This window comes from Heterocephalus glaber, unplaced genomic scaffold (assembly GCF_053883595.1).
Source record: "Heterocephalus glaber isolate CG9 unplaced genomic scaffold, H.glaber_assembly_v1.0 deba00001481, whole genome shotgun sequence".
NCBI classification, from domain to species: domain Eukaryota; kingdom Metazoa; phylum Chordata; class Mammalia; order Rodentia; family Bathyergidae; genus Heterocephalus; species Heterocephalus glaber.
Window position 1 is genome coordinate 37,034,956 of NW_028258317.1, and position 23,337 is coordinate 37,058,292.

At 41.2% G+C, this 23,337-nt stretch overlaps 1 protein-coding gene and 1 pseudogene across 2 annotated transcripts in view; one reads left to right on the forward strand and one right to left on the reverse strand.

Moving 5' to 3' along the window:
- Frem1 (FRAS1 related extracellular matrix 1) overlaps positions 1-23,337 on the forward strand; it is a 369,630-nt gene that overhangs the window by 134,289 nt on the left and 212,004 nt on the right. The window lies entirely within an intron of this gene.
- LOC101713174 (protein FAM98A pseudogene) lies at positions 11,058-12,749 on the reverse strand (annotated as a pseudogene).

The window sequence follows — 23,337 nt, forward strand, 5'->3', positions numbered from 1 at the left end:
CTGCTTTTTTGTTTACTTGTTCTATCAATTTGCCATGAGAGGGGAGTTACATTTTTTAAGATGACTGAAAAATTTTCTGTTTCTTCCTCTAGTTCTGTCATTTTCTACTTCATGCATTTTGTCTCTGTTATCAGATGCATACACACTTTTGGTTGTTTTGTCTTTGTTGACCACTTTCATCAAGTATTATGAAAGGCCTCTCATCTGTGGTGACATCTTGTATCTAGAGCTGCTGTGATATTAACATAGTCACACTGGTATTCTTATGCTTATCATTTGCATTATATATTTTTCCATCTTTGTCAATAGCAATATATTTATCATTATACTTAAAGTGTTATATCTCTTCAGCGAGCATATAGTTGGTCTTTTCTTTCTTTTTTTTTGTTTTTTTTGGTACCAGGGATCAAACTCAGGACCTTGCACTTGTGAGGCAGGCAGTGGCACCACTGGCCTAACTCCCTAGCCTGGCCTTTGCTTTTTTATATAGTCTTACTATTACTGCTTTGAAAGTGCAGTCTTTGTTGTTTATATTCCATTAGTATGACAGAGATTAAGTCTATTATCTGACATTTGCCTTTAATTTGCCTTATCCATTTTGTTCATCTAAACCTTCTTTTCTAAAAACTTTGTAAATATTCCATTTTAATCCTTCTATGGTCTTTTAAACTTATTTCCTTTTAGATTTTTATACTGGTGATTCTACAGATTATAGAATGAATCTAAGGTATATTTAAGATTAATATTTTGCCACTTCCTATAAATTTAAGAAATGTTTAATATTATAACATGTTGGGGCCGGGGATTTAGCTCAGTGGTTCCGCTGCCTGCCTCACAAGTGCAAGGACCTGAGTTCGATCCCCGGTACCAAAAAAAAAAAAAATTATAACATGCTCCTCCTTGATCCTTTTTGCTCTTGTCACTTATTTTACATATACTTATGCTATAATCCATATAATGCAATATATTTTTGTTTTAACAAATATATTTTAACAAATATGATAGGAAAAAATAAATTCTGATCTTTTATGCTTACTCACATACAGTACTTATCATCTGAAGTGCTCTTTATTCCTTTTTATTTTCAGTTTTTCAGCAGTTTGACACTGATGTGTCAAGGTAATGTTTTCTTTATAAATACCTTGCTTAGAGGTTGCTGAATTTCTTGTATGTGTGGTTGTCACCAAACTGATAAATTATCAGCCATTATTTCACCCAGTATTTGTCTGCTCCAGTGCACCTCTCCTGCCTCTCTTCCTTTCCCTTTCTCTCTCACTCCAGTGAGGAAATCCCCAAATAGACAGACTTCTGACCACAACCATTCAGGACACTACAGCTGCCCTACTTACTGCTCTAATGCATTTGGCCCATTCTCAAGAAGTAAACATAAAAGCATTGTAACTTGGTAGTGATTAAAAGCTAGTTCTTTGCATGAAAAAGTTTATTTAAAGAAATAGTTTAAATCAATCCACCAATCACGATGAGGTATCAAAACTAACTTACTCTTGGTTATACTGTACCCTTTCCTATGCCCACAATGAATGGTTACATGAGAGCAGTGAATTAAGATCAAAGCTGTCAAGCATGTTCAGTTTGAAGTGAGGTAGACATTAAGCATCCATAGAAAAATATTCCTCCTCCCCTGCCCTCCTTTTCCTCCTGCTTCTTTCTTCAGTAGTGGGGATTGAACCCAGGGCCTCACACTGAGTTACATTTCCAGTCCCTTTCTATTTTTATTTTGTGATGGGATCTTGTTAAATTGCCCAAGATAGCTTCCTGTCTCAGCTTCCCAAGTAGCTGAATTACAAGCATGCACCACCACACACAGCTAGAAAAATCCTTCCTTCTCAGTTACTTTTGAACTCATATTTCCCTTTCCCCACTTTCCCCTATTTTAAAACTATATTCTTCAGTCCTGATTGCTTGTTTAAAGATATTTACCAAAGGTAGAGAGAAATTCCTCTTGGCTATCTTCATGGTAAAGGTTTTCTCTTGCTTATAAACTAATATGAAAAAACATTTCTGACTCAAGTCTAAATAAGACAAACATATGGATTAGATTTGGTTTTGAAATGAATGTTGCTCTAAGGCCTGTCTGTGGTGGTGGTGGCATGGGAGAGGAGGAAAATCATTTCAGGCTCTTTTAACATCAAAACAATTAGAAACATTCTTAAGCAGCACAGATGGCCTCGTCTTTGAGCAATCCCTACATGCCATCACGTCCCCAAACTGGTCATTTGTGGATTATGGAAAACTTTCCTACCTCCTTCCCATCTATTCCCCACCTCTAGCTCTCTATATTTTAAGATGTAAGTTTTCTATGGAGCTATTAATCTCTTTATCTAAATTTTTTTCTGATTAAAGTTCGTAGCTGCTTTTGTTTGTCCAAGTACAAGCCTGCAATGCTTGCTAGAAATGCAGAGTCCCAGGTATCCAGCAGTGTTAAGAAATCCCCATGTCTACTGGTAGAGCTTGGAAATCTAGCAAGGTTCCTAGTAAATACATCTAAGTTTATGATCCATAGTTCCTATCACTCAGTATTAACTGAAGTTTGGCCTTGTCAAATTATTACAATATGATATCCTAGGGCAATACACAGGCAATAATAATGTTAGCACTGTTCAAGGTTTAGATTCAGTTAGTACTTACTGATTCTGTCCATTCACAGTAGGCTTTTTCAAATACATTATTTCACATTAATTATCCAGTGATAAATTATCCAGTGAAGTATTTCATAAATAAAGAAGAGGAAATTGAGCCTCCTGGATATTAAGTGACTTGTTCATTCAAGTTTACACAGAGAATTTATGGTAGAACTAGGATTTGGATCAGGTTTCTGATTCCATAGCCTTACCTCTTATATGTCTACCACTGCTGTTCATTTGCTGAATTACAGATATTTGTTGAGTTTTTACTATGCGCCTTGCACTAACCTAAGTGCTGGAGGTACGGATTGAATAGACACAAGACTCCTGCTCCCTGAGACCTCACTAAGGAAAGAAGGCAGACGATGAACAGCTCAAATGCACACAATTGCCTACATACAGGAAAATGTGATAATGACACTTCTATTTCAGGAAAACGATGTAGACCTATTATCATATAAAACTTAAGATTATTAGTCCTAAAGATTAGTAAAGTTCTTGGTTATTATATCCAGCAGATGATGTGAGAATTGTTCATAAATGTTAGTTACTGAGGATTGTAACCAAGGAACTATATAACCTGGACATTCACTATTCATAAATAATTTTAGCTATGATAAACTGGTCAGTTTAGGAGGTGGGGCCAATCTCTTGCTCTTTCGTGGATAAGAAAATATTTTTAAGTGGTTTAAGCATGTAACTATGTGACATATTAGGCAAACATTCTGCATCTTGGCCTCCAGATAAATGGAAATGTTTTGTAAAAGAACAAAAATAAGTGTCTCTGCTCTTGGCTTAAGTTATGAGCCACATGGGCCTAATGTGCGTCCTATTTTGAAATGAACACATGACTTTTTGACACTCACTAGTTTATGTATTTTAACTTGATTGTGGTCCTGCTCCTCTTAAAAGCAAAATTAGGATGACCAGACGAAGGTGAGAGTGCCTAAGTCTTCACAACTTTCCATGTACCCAGTGAGATTTCCTGAAAACAAAATGCTACAATTTCCTTCACATAGTTCCCCACTGAAACATCTTCTTTGACTATGACTGCTCCCAGTTGGAGATTTGATGGAAGGCAAAGACTATTCTGTGTCCTCTGCAGTAGCTGTGGGACCTCTCTCCATACCTCCACACACCTATACCGAGGATCCATGTTAACATTGTTCTGATAAACCCCGTGGAGCAGTTTTTCCTCTCCTGACAACCTGCATCTGGAATGTCTCCCTCTCTGTGAATGCTTGGCGACCTCTGTGCATTTCATTTGGATGCTGCCATCTTCAGAAAGTCCCCTCTGACTGCTGTGTCCCTTCTGAGGAGCAATCCTTCTGCTTCTGTTCTGGAGCTGTCTGGAGCACAGCTGCTGCAGAAGTGTCTGCCACTTCCGTCTTCCGCCCCTCAGTGTCGCCTCGATTATAACGCAGCCCATAGGACCTTGCCACCTCTGCACCTTTAGCTATCACCACAGGGAAGACTGCATATGAAGATTTTTTTTCATTCAATCCAAAATGGTATGAGTTTGAGATTAAAACCTTCAGGTGAATGGGATCAAGTCCTAAATATTAAAAATAAGTTCTAATAGCAGAGAGTGACTGGGGAAGTGTACCATCTGTCCAAGGGGCCACTAAATGGGGAAGGGACTCACCGTAACCAGGGTCCATTACTAAAATGAATGACTCCCCTTGTTTATACTGCCTGGGGAACCAGTCTCCTTAAGAAGCCAGGCTCAAGTCAGTGAGTGCAGTCCTGTCTTCCTTCCCCTTTCTTCCGGTAACAGGTCCTCCATGGGGGATTTGCTCTCTCTCATACCCAGTGGCAGCCACTCTCTGGCAGCACAAATGGAGGCATGAAATGTGTGTAGGGCCAATCTCTCCTGGGAACTGAGGTGGCTGCAGCATATTTACATAAGGGTCCCACCCTGACAAGACTGTCTCTTAGTTCTTTTCTCTCCAGAGCTGGAGAGACATTTATTCCGGTCTCCATGAAGTCTCATTCATTAATTCATTTACTAAATAAATGCTGGGGCTGGAGGTGTAACTCAGTGATTGGGTGCTTGTCTAGCAGGTGTGAGGCCCTAGATTTCATCTTCTGCACCACACACTGAAAAATTTGTCGTGTACATGGTATAAGAAGTACATTTTGTTTTTCTTCCAGTTTCTGGCACAGAGCTCCCCAAACCCTGGGATTTCTTGATTGATAGAAATGTCACTTGCTCTTCATAAAGAGCTGGTTTTGTTCACACCTGAACTTATGCTGATGCCTGGGTTAGGGTGGGGCTCCTAGACAGCCTCAGAGAGTCTACTCACCAGAAAGACCAAGTGATCAGGAGGCTGGAACTTTCAGTTCCACCCACTGAGCTCCTCTAGCAGAGGGGAGTGGGAAGGAGAGATTTGAGTGATCAAGCACTAGGGAGCTTTGGAATGGGAGTTTCTGGGTTGGTGAACATGGAGGTTCTGGGTGAGGAACTGCCAAGAGAGCTCTCTGAGTTCTGTGTTCCTTCATCCCAAGCCTTGTGCTACTCATCTCTTCCATTTGGCTGTTCCTGAGTTGTACTCTTTGGAATAAACTGGTAAATGTAAGTAAAGTATCAGTTCTATGAGACATTTCAGCAAGCTATGGAAAGAGAGGGGGAAGTATGGGAATCCTGACTCATAGTCAGCTGATCAAGGTGACCTTGATGTTAGCAGGTAGCCTGCTTCTGAAAGTGGTTCACCAACTAAATGTTACCGGGTTCTGAGTTGCTTGCCTCTTCCTCTGGAGTTAGATTCCAGGTCCTTCTCATCTCGAACAAAGAATTGAACAAAACGAGCAAAAAAGCAGTGGTAAACTTTATTTGAGAAAGTAGAAGTGAAGAGTGTGGGAGAAACTGGCTCTGCAGAGCGATCTTGGGTGGATTAAAAGAGGGTAAAAGTGAAAATAAAAGTACATGCTGCGTCTGGGAAACACAGAATGGGCTATCGTGGAAAGTTACTACAGCAAGCTCTTCTGGCATTGGTATATCCTTTATTCTGTCCAAATCATGAGGAAACCTGAGAAAACTTTTACATCAGGTCCTGAGAGGTGGTGCTGGGATCCCACACCTCAGGCTGATGTTAGATGTAGGCATCCATTGAAAACCTGCTCGAGTTCTTGGGAGAGGGCCATATGGAGGGCTTTGGGAACTGTTCTGCACATGTGTCTGGGATCCTGTAATTAACAGGTCATGCCTACTACCTCAGCCAACTTTAGCATGCCCTAATCTCCTATCTCATTGAGAGGAGTAGTGTGTCCTATGGTGAAGGTACAAGGGCTGATTGAAAAATATGGGGAATGTTTAAAATTTAAAAAAATTAACACTAAAAGATACGTTGCTGTTAATCCTCTCAAAGTATTCCCCCTTGCTTTGAATGTATTTATTCTATTATTCTTGCCAGTTTCTGAAGAGTTCTTGAAGTCATCTTTTATGAATGCCTTTATAAGATGTGATAAAAAAAATCTAAGGAACACTGCTGCCAAGTGCCATCCAAGGGAAAGGTAGGCTTATAAAAGTAGTATGGTGTGTCCACATCTACCCTGTAAGCCAGATTTGGCACCTATCACTTCTAGGTTTTCCTTAAAGTCAAAATGACCATGAAGGATGAACATTTTGAATCAATTCAGGGCATTGAGGCAGCCACAACAGCGCAATTAAACACACTCACAACAAAGGACTTCTAGAACTTCAGAAAGAGGCAAGAATGATAAGTGTGTTTGAAGTTAAGGGAGTATTTTGAGGGGGATTAATGACAATATGTCTTTTATTGTAATAAATTTTAAAAATTTAAGCACATATCATATTTTTTGATCACATATGTACATAGCTAAGCCATCCTAAAGTGCAAATACCACAGCCTCATTTTGTTTGATTCTGTTGCCATGAAACCAGAGGCTCAGGGGCCTGCTGCTGTAACTCAAACAGGTCAGCTTTCCAGGCTACAGAGCAATAGAGAAGAAGGGAAATGAATTGGGTGACATGGACACCAGATAATAATCTGTATGCCTTTCCTTTACACGCCAAGGTTCATCACCTAATGTACTATACTCATACAAAGAAATGAAATGTAGTTTACTCATCTCATCTTCCTAATGAACCCTGATAACAGTTAGGATCCTGAATGTCCCCCAATATCCGTGTATTGAAAGCTTGGTCCCAGGCATGGTGTGATTGGGTGGTGGTTAGTGGGATCTTCAGTGGAGCTCTTCAGGTCACGAGGGTATGCACTCGAAGGGCATTGTGGGACCTTGGTCCTGTCTTCTTTTTCTCTTTGCTCCCTGGCTTGATTTGCTGCCTTGCTAGAAGTCCAACCCATCATGGATTAGAACCTCTCAAACTGAGCAAAAATGACCCTTTTCTCTTTATAAGTTGATTGTCTCAGGTATTTTTTAGTGATGGAAAGTTGACTGACACAAATTCCTTCTTCATTCTTTCAGGAAGGATCATATAAAATTGCTCTTGTGTAGGTCCAAAAATGTTGCATATTAATATTTTTATGGTTAATCCAATAGAAAATTCAACCTGATATAATAATTCAGCCTCTTTTATCCTGGGGTCTGTCAGCATCTGCTGACACCCCAACCTAGCCTGCCTTCTTTCTACACTGTGTTGAATAGCTCAAGGTTCATCTCTAGACTCATGACCTACTTAATACTGTGCTGAGTGAGGTGGCCCACTGGCCTTGATGTTCTAGATCTTTCATTACTATATTTTTTCTGTAGTCAGTGGAAAAGGAAAAGATGCCTGGAACCTAATCTTACTTTGCCTCAGTTTTCCTCCCTATTCCAACTAGCCTTTGATTCAGAAAGGGAAGATATTTTTGTGTCTTTCCTCCCTATGTGGGTGAGAGTTTGCTTTTGTTATTTAACCTTTTCTAGCCTCCTTGCTTATTTAATCTTCGTGGCAAAAGAGGATCAAGGAAAAAAAAAACAACCTAGGTTCTCTATAAAAAGGATAAAAATAAGAGGTAATTAAAATGACATAACCACCATATTTGTTCATGTCTCTGATTATGAAGCAGAACCCCTAGAAGAAATATCACATTGAGCTGTATCATTAATTTTTATCGTAGTGGGAACAAATGAATAAAAATACTTCCTTTGAGAATTGGTATTGATAGTAGGAGAAAAGAAATATTGAGTGCAAAAATATCCATAATCAGTGTTGTGGTTTGGATCTAAACTGTTCTCAAATAGCCTCCTGTGTTCAGGAGTGGGGCTTTCAGTAAGTGATTGGATTCTGAGGGCTCTAACTCCATCATTGATGGTCTTGAATTTAATGACATTAACAGGAAGTAATGGGAACTTCAAAGTGGGGTCTAAATAAAGGGAGTGAATCATAGGGGATTACATCTGCTTGCCGGCTCCTTCCTTTCAAATTTTTCTCTCTGCTTCCTGGCTGCCATGAGGTGAACGTCTTTGTTTCATCATGGGCTCCCCACCATGATGCTCTGCTTCACTACAGTCCAGAAACAACTGAGCCAAGTAACCACGGAGTGAATCTTCTGAAACTGAGCCAAAATAAATATTTCCTCCTTTAAGTTGTTATTCACAGGTATTTTATTACAGAGCTGAAAAGCTGATTAACACAATTAAGGTACAAATTAGAAGTTAGGAAAATAAACTTAATCCCTTTCTTATTGAAGGTACTGAATGGGCTTGACCTTATTGTTACAAATACGTGTTTTCCACTTGCACCCAGACAGAGTATAGGACCAACCTTATTTATTTATGAGTGTGTTCTGTTGTGAGCTGTTTCAGAATTTGATTGTTTTATTTTCTGGTAAGCTAAGTCAAGATTTTTTTCCATCCCCTGACATTTCAGTGATAAGAATATTTTATTTTCCTGAGACTGGTTTTTATAGATGTTTCCTTTCTGTGTGTTGCCTGTGAGAGAACCATGACTGATTTTATGATCCTGAGAGGGAGTACTTTGAGAAAAACTTTTGGGGCAGTATCTTACTTATTTTTCTTGTTCCTGAGACAAAATATCTGACACCAAAAGTTAAAAGAGGAAAGGTTTATTTCAGTTCACAGTTTATAGAGGTTTCATTGCATATTTGGCTGGCTCCAAGGCAGGGTGGCATGGCAGGGAGGCATGACAGAGGAGAAACAGTCCATAGCAAGTGGGCAGAAGATAGTGAAGCAGCAGTAGAAGCAGCAGCAGCCTTCCTCTCCCTTTTATCCCTTCCAGGCTACCTGCCTTTTGGGTGGTGCCACCCACACCCAGGTTGGGTCTTCCCATTATCCACACCCAGAACTACATTAAACTGATCATTAGACTAATTTAGTAATCACACACCTTTAATCCTAATATCACACACCCTATTCTAGCCACCTTTGAAGCTCCCTACCACACAGGGATATGGGGGACATCTAGATACAAACCATAACAGGGATGTGTGTATGTAAGGTGTTTGGTTTCTCCATTTCTTTAAATCTTAGTTTAATACCTTCATTGGGAAATAAACATAAGTTTATTCATGTGCTGGGATCTTTGTGCTGAGAAATACATAAAGTCCCAAAAGCTCTTCATAAAATCAGTATCAAATTATTTTTTATGACAGAGAACAAATGATCTCACCTCAGGTACAAATAAGAGAAGAGATAGAAGTCTGACCTTCCCTGGAATTCCTTCTTTGCTCCAGTAGGTAAGAGGCATCTTCCACTTCAAGTAAAAGGCAATAACGAATTTCTTGAGGAAATGAAGGATCATTGGTTCCATTATAGGGTGCATAAGAAAGGCATGCTGAAGTTCAGCTTGGGTTTCAGTGCAGGCTCTATGACATGCTAGCAAATTGCTTACCTCTTTCTCAGCAATACACAGGCAGTTACCTGCCTCACAGCATTATAAAAAGAGGCTTGTCCATGGTCTGGACAGTAGGAAGGGCTCAGTGGATGTTAATTTCTTTTTTACCCTTATTGGATTCCTGTTACAGATGTTGATTTTCTTTGCAAAAAGTAAAGCTAACATTCAGATAAATGGTATAACAAAACTTACAAGAGCTGATTTCCTCTAGTAAACACCCCCATAAATGGCATGAAATTTTTCTGAAATCTAGGAGATTTATTCTATGAACTCCTTCCTGAGTTATTGTAATGTGGCTTCTCCTTAGTTTTGATGTACCATATCTTATGGAAACTAGTTTTAACAAAATGCTAGAAGTTTCAGTCAGTGCTGAAAAGGAAGAAAATAAGAAACTCTGAGCATATGCATAAAATGGTGATTTTTATTATAAATTTGTTCAATTATGTTGCTTCTCCTTGGAAAGGAAACCACCAATAACAGAATGCCTACCACATGGAAGGTGCTTTCGTATAAATGTTCTATTCTTTTTTTGTTTTGTTTTTGAACGTACAGATACTTTATTGCTCACCTTGCACACAAAGCACACCTCCAGCCATTTTCTTTCACAGCTTGACAATGTTTATGTATACAAAAACCCAGCAAGAAGCATCATGTCACGTTGTCGATTTCAGTAAAGGAGAATGTAAAACATCAGCTCAGCCAGGCTTTTGTTTTCTGCATCAATAATAAAGGGCCTCCTGCACTAAGCAAAAATCTATCTTACTTTGTAGTGCATTTCTTCCGGTACAAAAATCGTCTCCCACCTAAAGCGAACTAACTTGTATTTGCTGAGCCAGTGGTATTAACTCGTGCATAAAACAAATTTCGGTTTGCTATTTCTTCTAGCAGATTTCAAGTAAAAATAAGGTTGAAGGAAGAACTTGTTTTGGATGGATGCAGGTCAGTTTGACTTGCTACACTTAACTAAATGGCTACGTGTACTATAGGTTCACAACTTAGTTTGCTTTTATAGTCTTCATGGATTTTGGCTGTGTTCAAGGTTTCAGAGTTCAGCATATGGTACAGTATTCCATAAAGAGAATAAGGCTACTGAATGTGCTATCTGCAAAAGAGCTCATTTAATAGGAACTGACCCAACCAATCTATCATATAAAGCAAATGTGGCACAGCCCTTCTGAATAATACCAACCGGGGGCAGACCTGTGCTCAGAAAACAGGCATTAGAGCACTTTATGTAAAAAATATATAAATGGGTTAATATGAGAAATGTTCCCCAGTAGTAAATCTAAAAAAGTCTAGGTGAATCCTCATTTTCAAACTACTTTATTCAAGTAAATTGTTCAAAAAGTACGCATATTCCTGACTGTGGAATTAGTCTACCAGTCAATTAAAGGCAATTTTAATTACCTTCCATTTTTTTTCTTCATAGAAAGGAGAGATGATGTGTTTTTCAAATAAACTGCATTATGCAAATCCATTAAAAAAAATTGATGGAAGACCTACAAATGCTTATGGCAAGCAGGAGTCTGTCTGCCACCTGTGGTCATACACAAATTCAAAATAGATGCTGGACTCGATTCTGAAACTAAGATTTTATTACTTGAGCTCTAGCAAAACATACGTTTCCATAGCCTCAACTAGTGTAATGTCTTCCCTGTCCAAATCCAGAATGATTATACTGATAGCCTCCATGCTGGAAGTGCTGTTCAAACTGACCCCCCTGGTGGTAAGTCTGGCCTCCCCTTCCTCCCCACCCTCCTCCCTGGCCTCCACAACCACCTCGGCCTCCACGACCACCTCTCCCGCCACGACCACCACCTTGATCTCCACCTCGATCACCGTGATGCCCACCATCTTGATATCTACTGTCCTGCTGATATCCACCACCCTGGTATCCACTTCCTGTATACGAAGATGTTTGGAAGCCACCATAACCTCTGCCTTGATAGCCACCACTGTGGCCACCATGATAGCCACCCGGTTGGAAACCTGAATCTCGATAATCACCATCTTGGTAGCCAGCTCCTCCTGCACTCCCTCCATCTGTCCAGCCTCCTTGATGCTTATTTCCTCTTCCTCTCCCTCGGCCACCATGGTCATAGCCACCACGTCCACCTCTCCCTCCTCCTTGTTCATGACCTCCTCATCCTCCATATGAGGAATGTTCATAACCACCTCTCCCTCCTCCTTGGCCTGCTTGCTGCTGGGGCCCATCTTGCCTTTTCTGCCATGGCAGCATCTCTGGGGGTGGAGGTTCGATTTCATTGGGTCTACCACCTCTGTCAGGCACCCTGCCCATCAACACCTTATTGATGGCACAAGCTGTCTTTTCTCTTATAGAACCACTGCTTGTCCTTAAAATCTTTGATAAGTCTTGTCTTGCAGCCAAAAGATGGGCAACAGAAATAGTACTTTTAGGAGGTAAGACTGAACGCCTTGGCTGGTAGACCTTGGCTAATTTTTGTCTGACTCTTAGCTCTGTCAGACCAGCCAAAAGACTGTACAGTGACATCCAAACGTTTTATTAGCAGCTTTCTTCGGACTTCATATTCATTGGCTATGACTTGGTTAATTGCTTCTATCTTTTCCCAGTGGGCCGGTCCCATTGGCTTCTTCAGTAAGGGCTTTCCCACATGATTGGGTGGAACTTTTGCTAATGTTTCCTTTAATTTTTTTTCAATCCCGATGAAGAATTGGAACATAGTTATATTGGCTGGAGGTTTGGACATTCCTAGAGCAATACATATCCCTTTCAACTTTTGAAAGACCTCACTACCACCTCCTTCTTGAGCTTTTTTTGGAGGAGGATTCACACAGAGCATTCTGGCAGCTTCTAGTTCTGAGATGAAGTATGTGAGCAGAAGGAGGCAGTTCTTCTGAATGAGCAGGCGCTTGGTCACATCCCCAGACGTCAGCGACGGATACGGACAGTTCATCTCCCCTAGCAGCCCACTCACCTCAAACTGGAATTCTTCGGCCTCACTTGGACTGTTAGTTGCTTGTACATTTTCTTCTAGATTACAGAGCACTCTTAATTCAGATACCAGCCAAGCACAGAGTTTGGTGAACTCGGGGGAACTGGCTCCAGCAGAGACTGCCTGAGTCAGGGCACCATCCTCCAACAAGGGGCCCTTATAACCTAGATCTTGCAACGACTCCAAGATGTCAGTCTCCATGAGGTCACACTCCATGCTACTGTGGTATTCAAATTTCCGAGTGGTCAGACTCCCCTCTTCGCCGGCAACGCGTACGCTCACGCATGCGCTCCCTCCCCAGAACTTCCAAGTCGACAGCGGCGCTTCAAGCCCCGCACTGCGCATGTCTTGAGCGTGCGCGAGTGTCTGGGTCCCGCCTGCCGCCCTGCCCCTGCTCGCTACAGGGGCGCCAGTGTGCACATGCGAACTACTGAGTGATGAAGCCAGGCGCCCTAAGAAGGGGGGCAGGACTGGCCGCGTGGGCGCGGGGCGTAAGGACCCGGCCTAAATGTTCTCTTCTTAAGCCTTAGGAAACACAGAGGAAATTTTAAACTTTGCCTGTGATTTTAGTTATGGATCTGTGAAATATGTAATTATATATGTGTAAAAATTAAAGCAAAAGCTTTATGAAATAATACTCTTATGATATGTGATTTGCCCTAGATATTTTTACTCTGTACTATTTTATTTTGCAACAGTGTTGGTTATTAACACCTTCAGTTGGTGTTTCCACCTGCTAATCTGAAGCTGCTTCCATTTTGAAAAGTTCTTGCCTACTCTGTGTAAGTAGTACTATCTACATTACATTTTCAATAATGGAAATGAGTCTTTCAAGAGCATGGCAAACATACCCAAGATCACATAGCCAGGAAATCTGTCTGCACACATAGATTTGAATCTAGAGTTTGGATTCTGGATCCCGTGCTCTATACCCTGGCCACACTACCTTTGTAGGTCTTTCCTCTCTCCTTTCTTGTGTGCGAGTGTGTGTTTCTCGACACTTATGTCTGTTTAGAGGCCGAGAAGCCACATGGTAGGCCAAAGCTGAAAGCAACTTGAACAGCTACAGTAAACATGAAAACCTATCCTTCCTTCACTGGTCCCCAGGCAGGGTTTTCACTGAGCACTCCCGCTGTGCACAAAGCCTGGTCTTACTACTCATACATTTAAAATTACAGTGGGTGTACAGTGGGTGCCACAAAGGGTGGCACAAGTTTCTGGCTGAAACCACAGGGGAAAATGTTTAGTTAGTTCTCATCTTTCCGTTTTGTACTTGGGCTTGAGAATGAACAAAATCGAGGCACCAAAGTAAATAAAGAGGACAATGTTGCACACCCTGCATTGACTCACTGCTCTCCTTTTAAACTAGTTCCTTAAAGCAAACCAGAGAATGCCCCAAACTCACATTTGTTTATCTACCCTGTTTTTCCAATAATAGATTACTTTCGGGAATGCTTAAAAGTTGTAAGATTTGGCAGGGGATTTAGCTCAGTTGTTCCGCTGCCTGCCTCGCAAGCGCAAGGTCCCGAGTTCGATCCCCGGTACCAAAAAAAAAAAAAAAAAGTTGTAAGATTTGCAAGTGTAATGTAAAAAATACCTAGTGTGTTTACCAAAACACCCTTTTATGGGAATGGTCTGGATGGTCATGTTAACGCGATGTTGCTCCCACTTGTAGTGCAGTGGAGGAACTGACCTTACTCTCCATCTGCCCTGTGGAGCTCCTAGAGTCCGATGAGCAGAAGCACCCCTGCCTCGCAGGGTGCCCCTGCTTAGACAGACCCCTTACATGCATTCTGAAGCTGAGCCTGGCTAAGTCAGGCGGATATATATTTGGACGTTCTAATTCTAATCCAATTCAAATTGCCAGAATGCATAGGGATTACTGCAAGACACTGTCGTTTGTCCAAAAAGAAAGAAAAAGGAAGAAAAATGGAAGATAGAGGGAAGGAAAGAAGGAAGCAAAAAAAAGTGAAGAAAGATTGCAGGTTTTGGTATCACTCAACAACTACTAAAAATTGGACTAGTGCCTGTGTGACCAGGAAAAGCTCCAGGGGTAGGTCATTAATTTAGTCAACAAAAATGTATTAATTAAGCATGTACCATGTGCTGAATACTAGGGCAGGTTACCCTATCCTCAAGGGATAGGTGCATAGGCTTTTGCTTCCTCTGGGATGCAGGGAACCAAGGGCTACATGGAAAGGAGCCAAGCAGGAGCTTTTAAAGGCCTGGGGCTGTTGTATTGCAGGTGAGTTTTAGAGCAAGGATCAACAGCTCTATTTCAAGCAAAATTTTATTGAGCACCAGCTTTTTCTAAAATAAACACAAGAGTATACTACCTGGAACAACAGCAGCAACAACAAAAGCTCAATCAACACATTTTGAAAAGGGGATGAATATTTAATTCTTGGTCTCAGTCTCAATGAAGATTAGAATCCAGTGCTGTAAACAGACATTGATTTTTAGTGACTTATCTTTTTCAACAAGTATTTTTAAGTGTCTACTACTGACAGATACTTATCTGGATTCTAGGCAACTATGGTAAAGATGAGAGAAGTATTAACTTCAAGACCATTAACCAAACTTGAAATTGTAAGTTGAAACCTCAGGGTCATAGTAGTGATGATACAGAGAACCATTGTTTAGTGCTTGTCGTGTACCAGCTGCCATATCTGAGTTTTACCTAATTATCCTATTTAATCCTCATGGCACCTTATGTGGTGTTGTTATGCTATGTGATTATCTCATTTTTACAGTTGAGGTAGCTGAGGCTTAGAGCAGTGGATGACTTGCCCCAAGTCATGAAGCAAGGGTGCAGGGAAGCAGGCTGTTCATCCTGTTCAACTCTTTCATGTCTAATGGCTTTTATTGTAGACTTTCACACTTAGTCTTTAGTTATGAGGCAGCCTGAAGAGCTTCTGCTGGAATCAGTCTGTAGGTGAGGGAGCAACACTGCTGTGGATGATGGATTCTTCTCAATCTTACTGCAGGATTCGGCTTAGGCCGATAGCTGTGTTTAGAGACCAGGGGTGATACTGCATTTTATTAATGACTACTCTTTAGTTAAACTTTATGAGTCTGTGTAAATCTCATCATAAACATCACTGGGGCTTATTTAGAAATATTTTTGTTTGTTACATTTTGTAAGTACCTGACGGCTCGGCTGTTCCTTGCCAAAACAGAGCTTTTAATTAAAGGTGCAGGGTTCTGGAGAGGAAGAAAGTGCTCACTCCCCAGTCTGCCCAGGCCTTCTGTTTAACCTGTGGTTGGAGGGGTGGGGTGCACAGCTGCAGGATGAGAAATAGCAGTCAGAGTGATACGGTTTCTGTTTTCTTGGTTTTCTCCTCTTCCCATCCTCAACACCTACATTTACGAGATGATGGCTTCAGAGAACTGTTGGGGTTGAAGTCACTCAGATCACCAGTGGCTTATGCAAGGAGGCTGGGCCAGCAACTGGCTTGGGGAAGAATATGTGTGACTGTCAAGATTCCTGCCTCTTGGAAGAAAAGGGCATGATTAATAGCATAGATTGTTCTCTTTACTGAAAAATAATTATTTCTTTAGGTTAAACTGCAACCATTTATTCCATCTCAATTCTTTTTTCCCCTTTGGTTTTCTAAATCAAGTGGAAGAAGGAAGGATATCCCTCAATTTTATTTGGAATTGGTTAAAATGGTACAGCATCCTCAGCTTCTTGGTTTCCATCTTATATCTTTTTTTCCTCTTCTGGTGTTGTTGTCAGTCCCTTTCCCAACTTTGGTTAGAACTAAATTTTCCTTCTCTGATGCGAGACTGTGGTCTGTTGAGTAGCTCCCACCAATGGCTGTTGTGAGGAAGAAATCACGTAAAGTCAGTCAATAACAACACTCCTGTAACAGCAAATAATCACACTGTGAAGAGCTGTGGAAGTATCTGCTGCAGGGCTGGCTCCATGGGTCTTCACACACGGAGACTGTACAAGGACCCGGGCTCAGAAGAGACCCACACTGGGTATGATGCTCTGCTGTCACTTTCTTTAAATTCTTAATTTTTGAACAAGGGAGCCTATATTTTCACTTTGTACCTGCGTTCACAAATCCTGGAGCTAGACCTAGTTAGCTGTCAGAGAGGAGACCATTCTTTTAGCTAGTGCTGTCTTCTAATTCAATTATCATTGTTGACAATAACATGATGCTCAGAATCCTAGAGATTTTGCTTTGTGCATTATGTTCGGACACCAACTTTCCTTTCCGTCTGTTGCCACTGCAAGAGAGCCAAAAAACAGTTGCTGTGTGGTATGTTTAAGGCATAGCTGTCTTTCACAAAAAGATTTGAACTCCTTTAAAATCAAAGTGTCATTATAGAATTTCTAGCATTTTTGAAAGCATGACCCCAGCTTCACCTGTTTCTCTGATTCCTAACACAAAGCAGTGAGATCCTCTGGTCTCATGTTATAAAAAGAATCTTTGGAGCAGGCAAGGACCTCCAATAGGAGATGGGGATATTTGTTATAAGAGGCTGGCTCACTGGATTATGGAGAATGAGCAGTCCCAAGTATGCTCTCTTTAAACTGGAGACCCATAAAAACCAGTCATGTACTTCCAGTAAAGCCCAAAGTTCTGAGAATTGGGGGCTGCTGGCTTAAGCCCGGGTCCAAAGGCCTGAAAAACCAGGAGTGCTGATATCAAAATGCAGGAGATGTGGAAACCCCAGCTCACCAGGAAACAGACTCACCCTTCCTCTACCTTCGATTCTCTTCACACCTCCAATGGATTGGATATTGTTCACCCACGTTGGTGAGGTTGGATCTTCTTATCCATTCTACTGATTGAAATAGTCACCCTTTCTGGAAACACCTTCAAAAAAACACCCAGAAATAGTGATTTACTAGCTGGCCGGGCGTCCCTTAGTCCAGTCAAGTTGACAGGTAAAATTAACTATCACAACTGTGGTACAGTGTCACCTTTATCCACGAATCCGTGTGTCCCACAAATATTGCTTGAGTACTTATGAAGTGGAAGACACTTCCTTACCCACTGGGGTTCTAACTGAACAGGACAGGCCTGGCTCCTGAGCTCGGGGTCCAGTGAAAGAGATGAGATGTTACAAATGGTAATTTGTGGGATGCACAGAGGAAACTTCCAAGTTGACACCTGAAGGATGATAAGGTAGGAGGAATATGATTCTTTTAGAGCTAGCTGTAGTGTTAGTTGGCCTAGGCTACAGTGATGGCGAATCTTTTAGAGCTTTCAATGATACAAACAGCCTGCTGTGGCACGTGTGTCAAAGGTTCACCACCCCTGGGCTAGGAGAATGAAAGGACCTTATGTAAATTTCCACTAAAGATGACTTTGAGGTCAGGTTGACCTGCATTTGAATATCTCTTACTTTGCTGACTAGCTGTGTGACTCAGAAAAGCTGCTTGAGTTCTCTGAGCCTCTATTTTATTATCTGTGAAATGGACATGATTATAGCCCTTGCTTTACGTGGCTGTGATAAGGATTAAAGAGCTAACTTCCCAGAAGCCTAATGCTGTTCTTGGCAAAGAGTAAGTGTTAAATAAATATTAACTGCCATCATTTCAAGACATTATCTATTTTCCCAGCATAGCAGCTGGTATTTTTATGATTAAAACAAAAAATTTTGAAAGAATAATTCAGAGATTGGTCTAAATTTGTAAGAAGCCTGGTTCCTCATCACTTCCAGTTTGGCCACAGATTCACTGCTTTTTGTGTCTTCTGCATATCTAAGCAGCCTCTCTCCTGCAAGGAGAAGTTTTCCTTGTCAGTGTGGAAACTCAATGGGACGGTCAGTGAGACAGAGACCTGTTCTTCAGATCCAGCAGTCAGAGTTCAGAATCCCATCGGCTGTGCTCAGCAGAACTGCAGACAGAAGTAATGTGGCCAATTAGAACCAAGGATCCTTATGAATATGGATATTCAAGATGCTGAAGTCATAGCCTAGGGGAAGGAATCCGATGCTTACAATCCCTTGAAAGCATTCCTTATGTGCAGTCGTGGTGGTAGCAGATAACATCTAGAGGACGCCTGTCACCCCTTTGCTGGCCTCCTAATTGTTGCCATTTGTCCTCCTCCCTTCACTGAGCTCCCTGTGATGGGGTCACACCTGCTCTTCATGCCTGACCAGGTTGCTCTGAATGATAGCAACACCCAGGACTGCTGTTCACGGCAAGGTGCCTGAGGGTCTCCTTGGCAGAGCTGATTTCCAATTTCCTCACAGAAACAGGATCCAGGACTGTTTAGGGTTTTTTGGCCTCAAGCTTTAAAAAGTTCAGAGTGTGGGGCCAGGACCCTTGGCCCTGATTTGGACCATCTCTCATACAGAATGTTTTTTTTGAAGTAGGATTTGTCTCTTGTAGGATTTGTCTCTTGAAGCCCTTTGGACTTCCTGACCACAGCTTTTATTGTTCTCATTACTCATCTATTAAAAAATAATTGAGACCTAGGTCCAAAGCAACCTTGAAAAAGGAGACTCAAGTTCCGCAGTTAAGGAGTGACAATCTAATTGTAGATGGAATAACTGATAGGAAAGCCAGACTCCTGTCTCTGTGCCTGGTAGTGTGGGTTCAGTCTCTCTGGTAATAAGACGTAGGGTGGAGCATGGTGCAGCTTAGAGTAAATCCAGGGCATCAGGGGCCAGACTCTGAGGCTCTCATGGAGAAGGCAGCTCACCATCTTGCTGAATAGAACTGTGTGGCTTAATGGTGATGGTAATAGAGATAACACTTGGACCATCTGCTTTTTAAAAAATTTTGCCTTCAGGGAAAATAAAATTATTTTTATTTAAATTTTTCTTATTAGTACATGTTTGCAGTACATAATGTTTACATTCCTTGTGTGGAGTCGGCACATGTACATAGCACACCTTAATTCCTTTTATTCGCTGGGAGTGGTGGCACAAGCCTGTAATCCTAGCCCACAGGAAGCTGAGGCAGGAGGATCGCTCCAAGTTTGAGGCTAGCATGGGCTACATAGTGAGACCCTGTCTCAAAACAAACAAACAAGCAAATAAAATTTCCTTTTTTCTATCCTCTTTCCCTCCCCTCCCCTTCTCCCTGTATGTCTTGATCCCCTTCCCATTTGGGAAAGATCTGGCTCTATACTTCCTATTATCTCTTTTTTATTTTGCTCTTTATATATACTTTGGGTTTCTCACATAAGAGAAACCATGCCATATTTAAGCTTGTGTGTCTGATTTATTTCACTTAACATTATGGTCTCAAGGTGCATCCATTTTCCTATAAATGACTGGAGTTTATCTTTCTTTATGTTAAAGTAGTACTCCATTGTGTGTAAGTGCCACATTTTCTTTATCCATTCTGCTTTATATCCAGTGTAAAATCTCAGATATTATCTGAATAATCCTCTGTAATCTTCTGAATAACAGGGGTACTGTACTATTATGTCCTTTTGTAGATGAAGAAACTGTCTCAGAAAGGGTAAGTAATTTATGTACCCAAGGCCACAAAGGAAGCAAGTAGCAAAGCCCAAGTTGGAGCCCATTTCTCCCAGTAATCTGTGAAATGTGCTGTAGACTTGTTGCCTTTCCTGTTGGATCAAAAGAGAATTGTCATAAGGATTAAAAGACTTAATATATCTAAAAGAGCTTAGAAAACACTAGAGAGCTCTCAGTGTCTAACTTAACATTATAAAGAGTATTTGCAGATAATTTCTCAAACTCATTCTGGACTTCTGAGTAGCAAAGCAAGTCTGGGAGGCCTATGTTAGAACTTGTTAGTGACAAGAATTCTGCAAGAGTCTGGTTAGACTTGTTGCTTCTCCACATCTTCGGCAACTTCTGAGACATTTGCCACTAGGATGAATGGTTCATTCGTTAGTGTCTTAGTTACTTTTCCCTTGTTGCTGGGACAAAATATTCGACACTCAAAGTTAAAGGGGAAATTTTATTTAGCTTACAGTTTGTAGAGGTTTCAGTCCATAGTTGGCTGGCTTCAAGGCAGGGTGGCACATGCCAGAGTGGCAGGCAAAGACAGCAGAAAGCAACATGGGCAACAGTACATGGCAGGAGAAGGTAGCAAAACAAGCAAGGGACTTTAACAGCACCTTTCTGCCCTTTTTAGCTCATCCAGACTACTTAGGGCAGGTAGCACTCACACCCTTAATCCTAGTGCCTTCTATCCCAGCACTGCACCATGAATCAATCCCAGCATCACACACTCTAGAAGCCCCACCTATGACTGCATGGGGCTTTGGGGGACAGCTAGACACAGCCATAACAATTCGAGGAATGTTTACTGAGCTCTTTCATATATCAAGGAAAATGTCAGTCTGGGTGCTGGCTCTATATTGGGGAGTATGCAGTCATGGCTTTTGCCTTCATGGAACTTGTAGCTGTGAGGAGATTAGCATTTGATAAACATATAAAAATATACGGTTTCTAATTTTTGTTTCTAATTTCTTTAAGAGGGAAAATTGCTATTCTGAGAGAAAAGTAAGGGAGTGAGCCCAGTTAAAATGGACCAGGAAGTAATTTTTGGATAACAGATGTGTAATCCAAAACTCAAGGGATGAGTGGGTGTTAACTGGGACTCTGCAGGCAACAAAAACTACTGGCATAAGAAGGAACAAATTGTAAGTTCCTGTATCAAGTGTTTTACCAGTATTATTTAATCCTCACATGCTCTCTGGGGTAGATGCTATCTTTTTCCCTTCTCTATGAATGAATAAAACCAAAACTAGACAGATTAACTCACTGAATAATATTTAAGTGTTAAAACAGGGCCCCCAGGGCTGGGGATTTAGCTCAGTGGTTCCGCTGCCTGCCTTGAAAGCGCAAGGACCCAAGTTCGATTCCTGGTACCAAAACCCCCCCTAAAGAAACAGAGGCCCCAATTCGGGCAGCATAATTTAAAAACTCACATTTTAAACCACGATACTGGTTGCAGACAACAGAAACTATCTGCAGTCGTTGATTTGGAGTGTAATTCTAACTGAATTAAAGTTTGCCCAGATCATTGGTAAAACATTTTTATTCTCAGTGCTTCAGTGGGCACTGACCCCATCCATCTCTCTTCTGCTAAAAGGGACACTTGGTGGGTTGGTATTTGATCAGAATGACTAGGTTTCCCAAATGTGTTTGTGAGGGTGTTTCCAGGGGAGAGTGGTAGGTAAGCAGTGGATTGACAGGGAAGATCAGTGCTCAGCACAGGCAGGCATCATCTACAATTAGCTGGGGGCCTGGATGGAATAAAGGAGGTGGAGGAAGAGTGAATTCTTGCTCTCTCTCTCTCTCTCTCTCAAATCAGTATGCCTTTCTTCTGCCCTTGAATCCAGAGCTCCAGGTTCTTCTGCCTTTGGAGCCCAGCACTCTCACTCATGGCTCCCGGACTCTTGGGCCTTCAGCCTCAGACTGAGAGTCACCCCCTGGCTTCCTTGGTTTGGACATCTTCAGAATTTCTCTGACCCATGCTGCCAGATTCACTGGTTCTCCAGCTTACTGCTGGCCTAGGGTGGATCTTAGCCTCTGTAATCGTGTCAGCTAATTCTCCTGATATATTTTTTTGTCTTCTCCTCCTCCTGAATCCAGTAACAACATGGCAGAAGATTCCAACGTCACACAGAAAAAAAAAGATGGAACTAAAGCCTGAGGCTCACTCAAATATAGAAACCCAGCCCACGCCGCTCACCTGGTGTACATTGTTGTCTCAGGAAATGGGGTACGGAGGGTGCATGCTCTCATCTGAGGTTCCAGACCCTGCCACAGAGTTGTTTTTGAACAGCTAAGGGGACAAGGAGATGAAAATAGGAAAGTGAACCTACAGTCCTTTGCCATCATTCAGCCTGTCATATTCGACCACCCACTCATGGCCACTAGAATTTATGTGTATATAAATTCTTTGTACAATTTTATTCTTATTTCATCCAAAATCCAGATAGTGCCTGGTCTGGTTTTCTTAGAGACACAGACTTGGATCTCACCATTTCCACAGCCTTTGGTGGTGTGAATATCTTCCAGGAAATGTAGTTAATTTCAAGAGTCTATTTCTTTTTTTAAAAAAAAATTTTGGTGCTGGGGATTGAACTCGGGTCCTTGCGCTTGCGAGACAGGCAGGAGAACAACTGAGCTAAATCCCCGGCTCCAATTCCAAGAGTCTATTTTTTAAACCTATCTTTGGAAGCATAAATACATAGCTATAATATAATCATTTGTAGAATCTACAGTATATTTTGTTTAAGAATAAATCCTGTACATTAAGTTTATAAGGGTCTTGTATTCATTTGATAATGGCCATTATTATTATTATTTGTAATAGTAGTTTTCTGACACTTATGCTTCCCTCTTCTTTGTGTTTCATTTTAATTAACATATTAATGTATTAAGGTGAATTTGATTAATGTGTACTAATGGGGTATGGGGTTCAGTGTGATATTTCAACATGTGCATACATTACGTTTTGATCAAATCAGGGTAATTAGTATATCCCCATCCTTGTAATTCCTTTATATTTGGAGCCTTTGAGCTCCTCTCTTCTAGATCTTCAGAAAATATATGAAAGGTCATTCTGAACTATAGACATCCGCCATGCTGCCAAACATCAGAGTTGTTCCTTCTATGGAACCGTAGTTTATCCAACTTTTCTCCATCCCTGCTACCCCACATCACTTTTCCCAGCCTTTACTAATTACTATTCCACATTCAGTTTAATCTTTTTCTTTTTGGTACCAGAGATTGAACTTGGGTCCTTGTGCTTGCAAGGCAGGCGGTGGAACCACTGAGCTAAATCCCTGGCCCAACCTTTTTTTTTTAAGTTTTCATATATGAGACAGAACATACATTATTTGTTTTTCTGCATCTGGTTTATTTCACTTAATGCAATGTCCTTCAGTTCCTTCCATTTTCTTTCTTTTCTATGGCCAAATAATCTCTCTCTCTCTCTCTC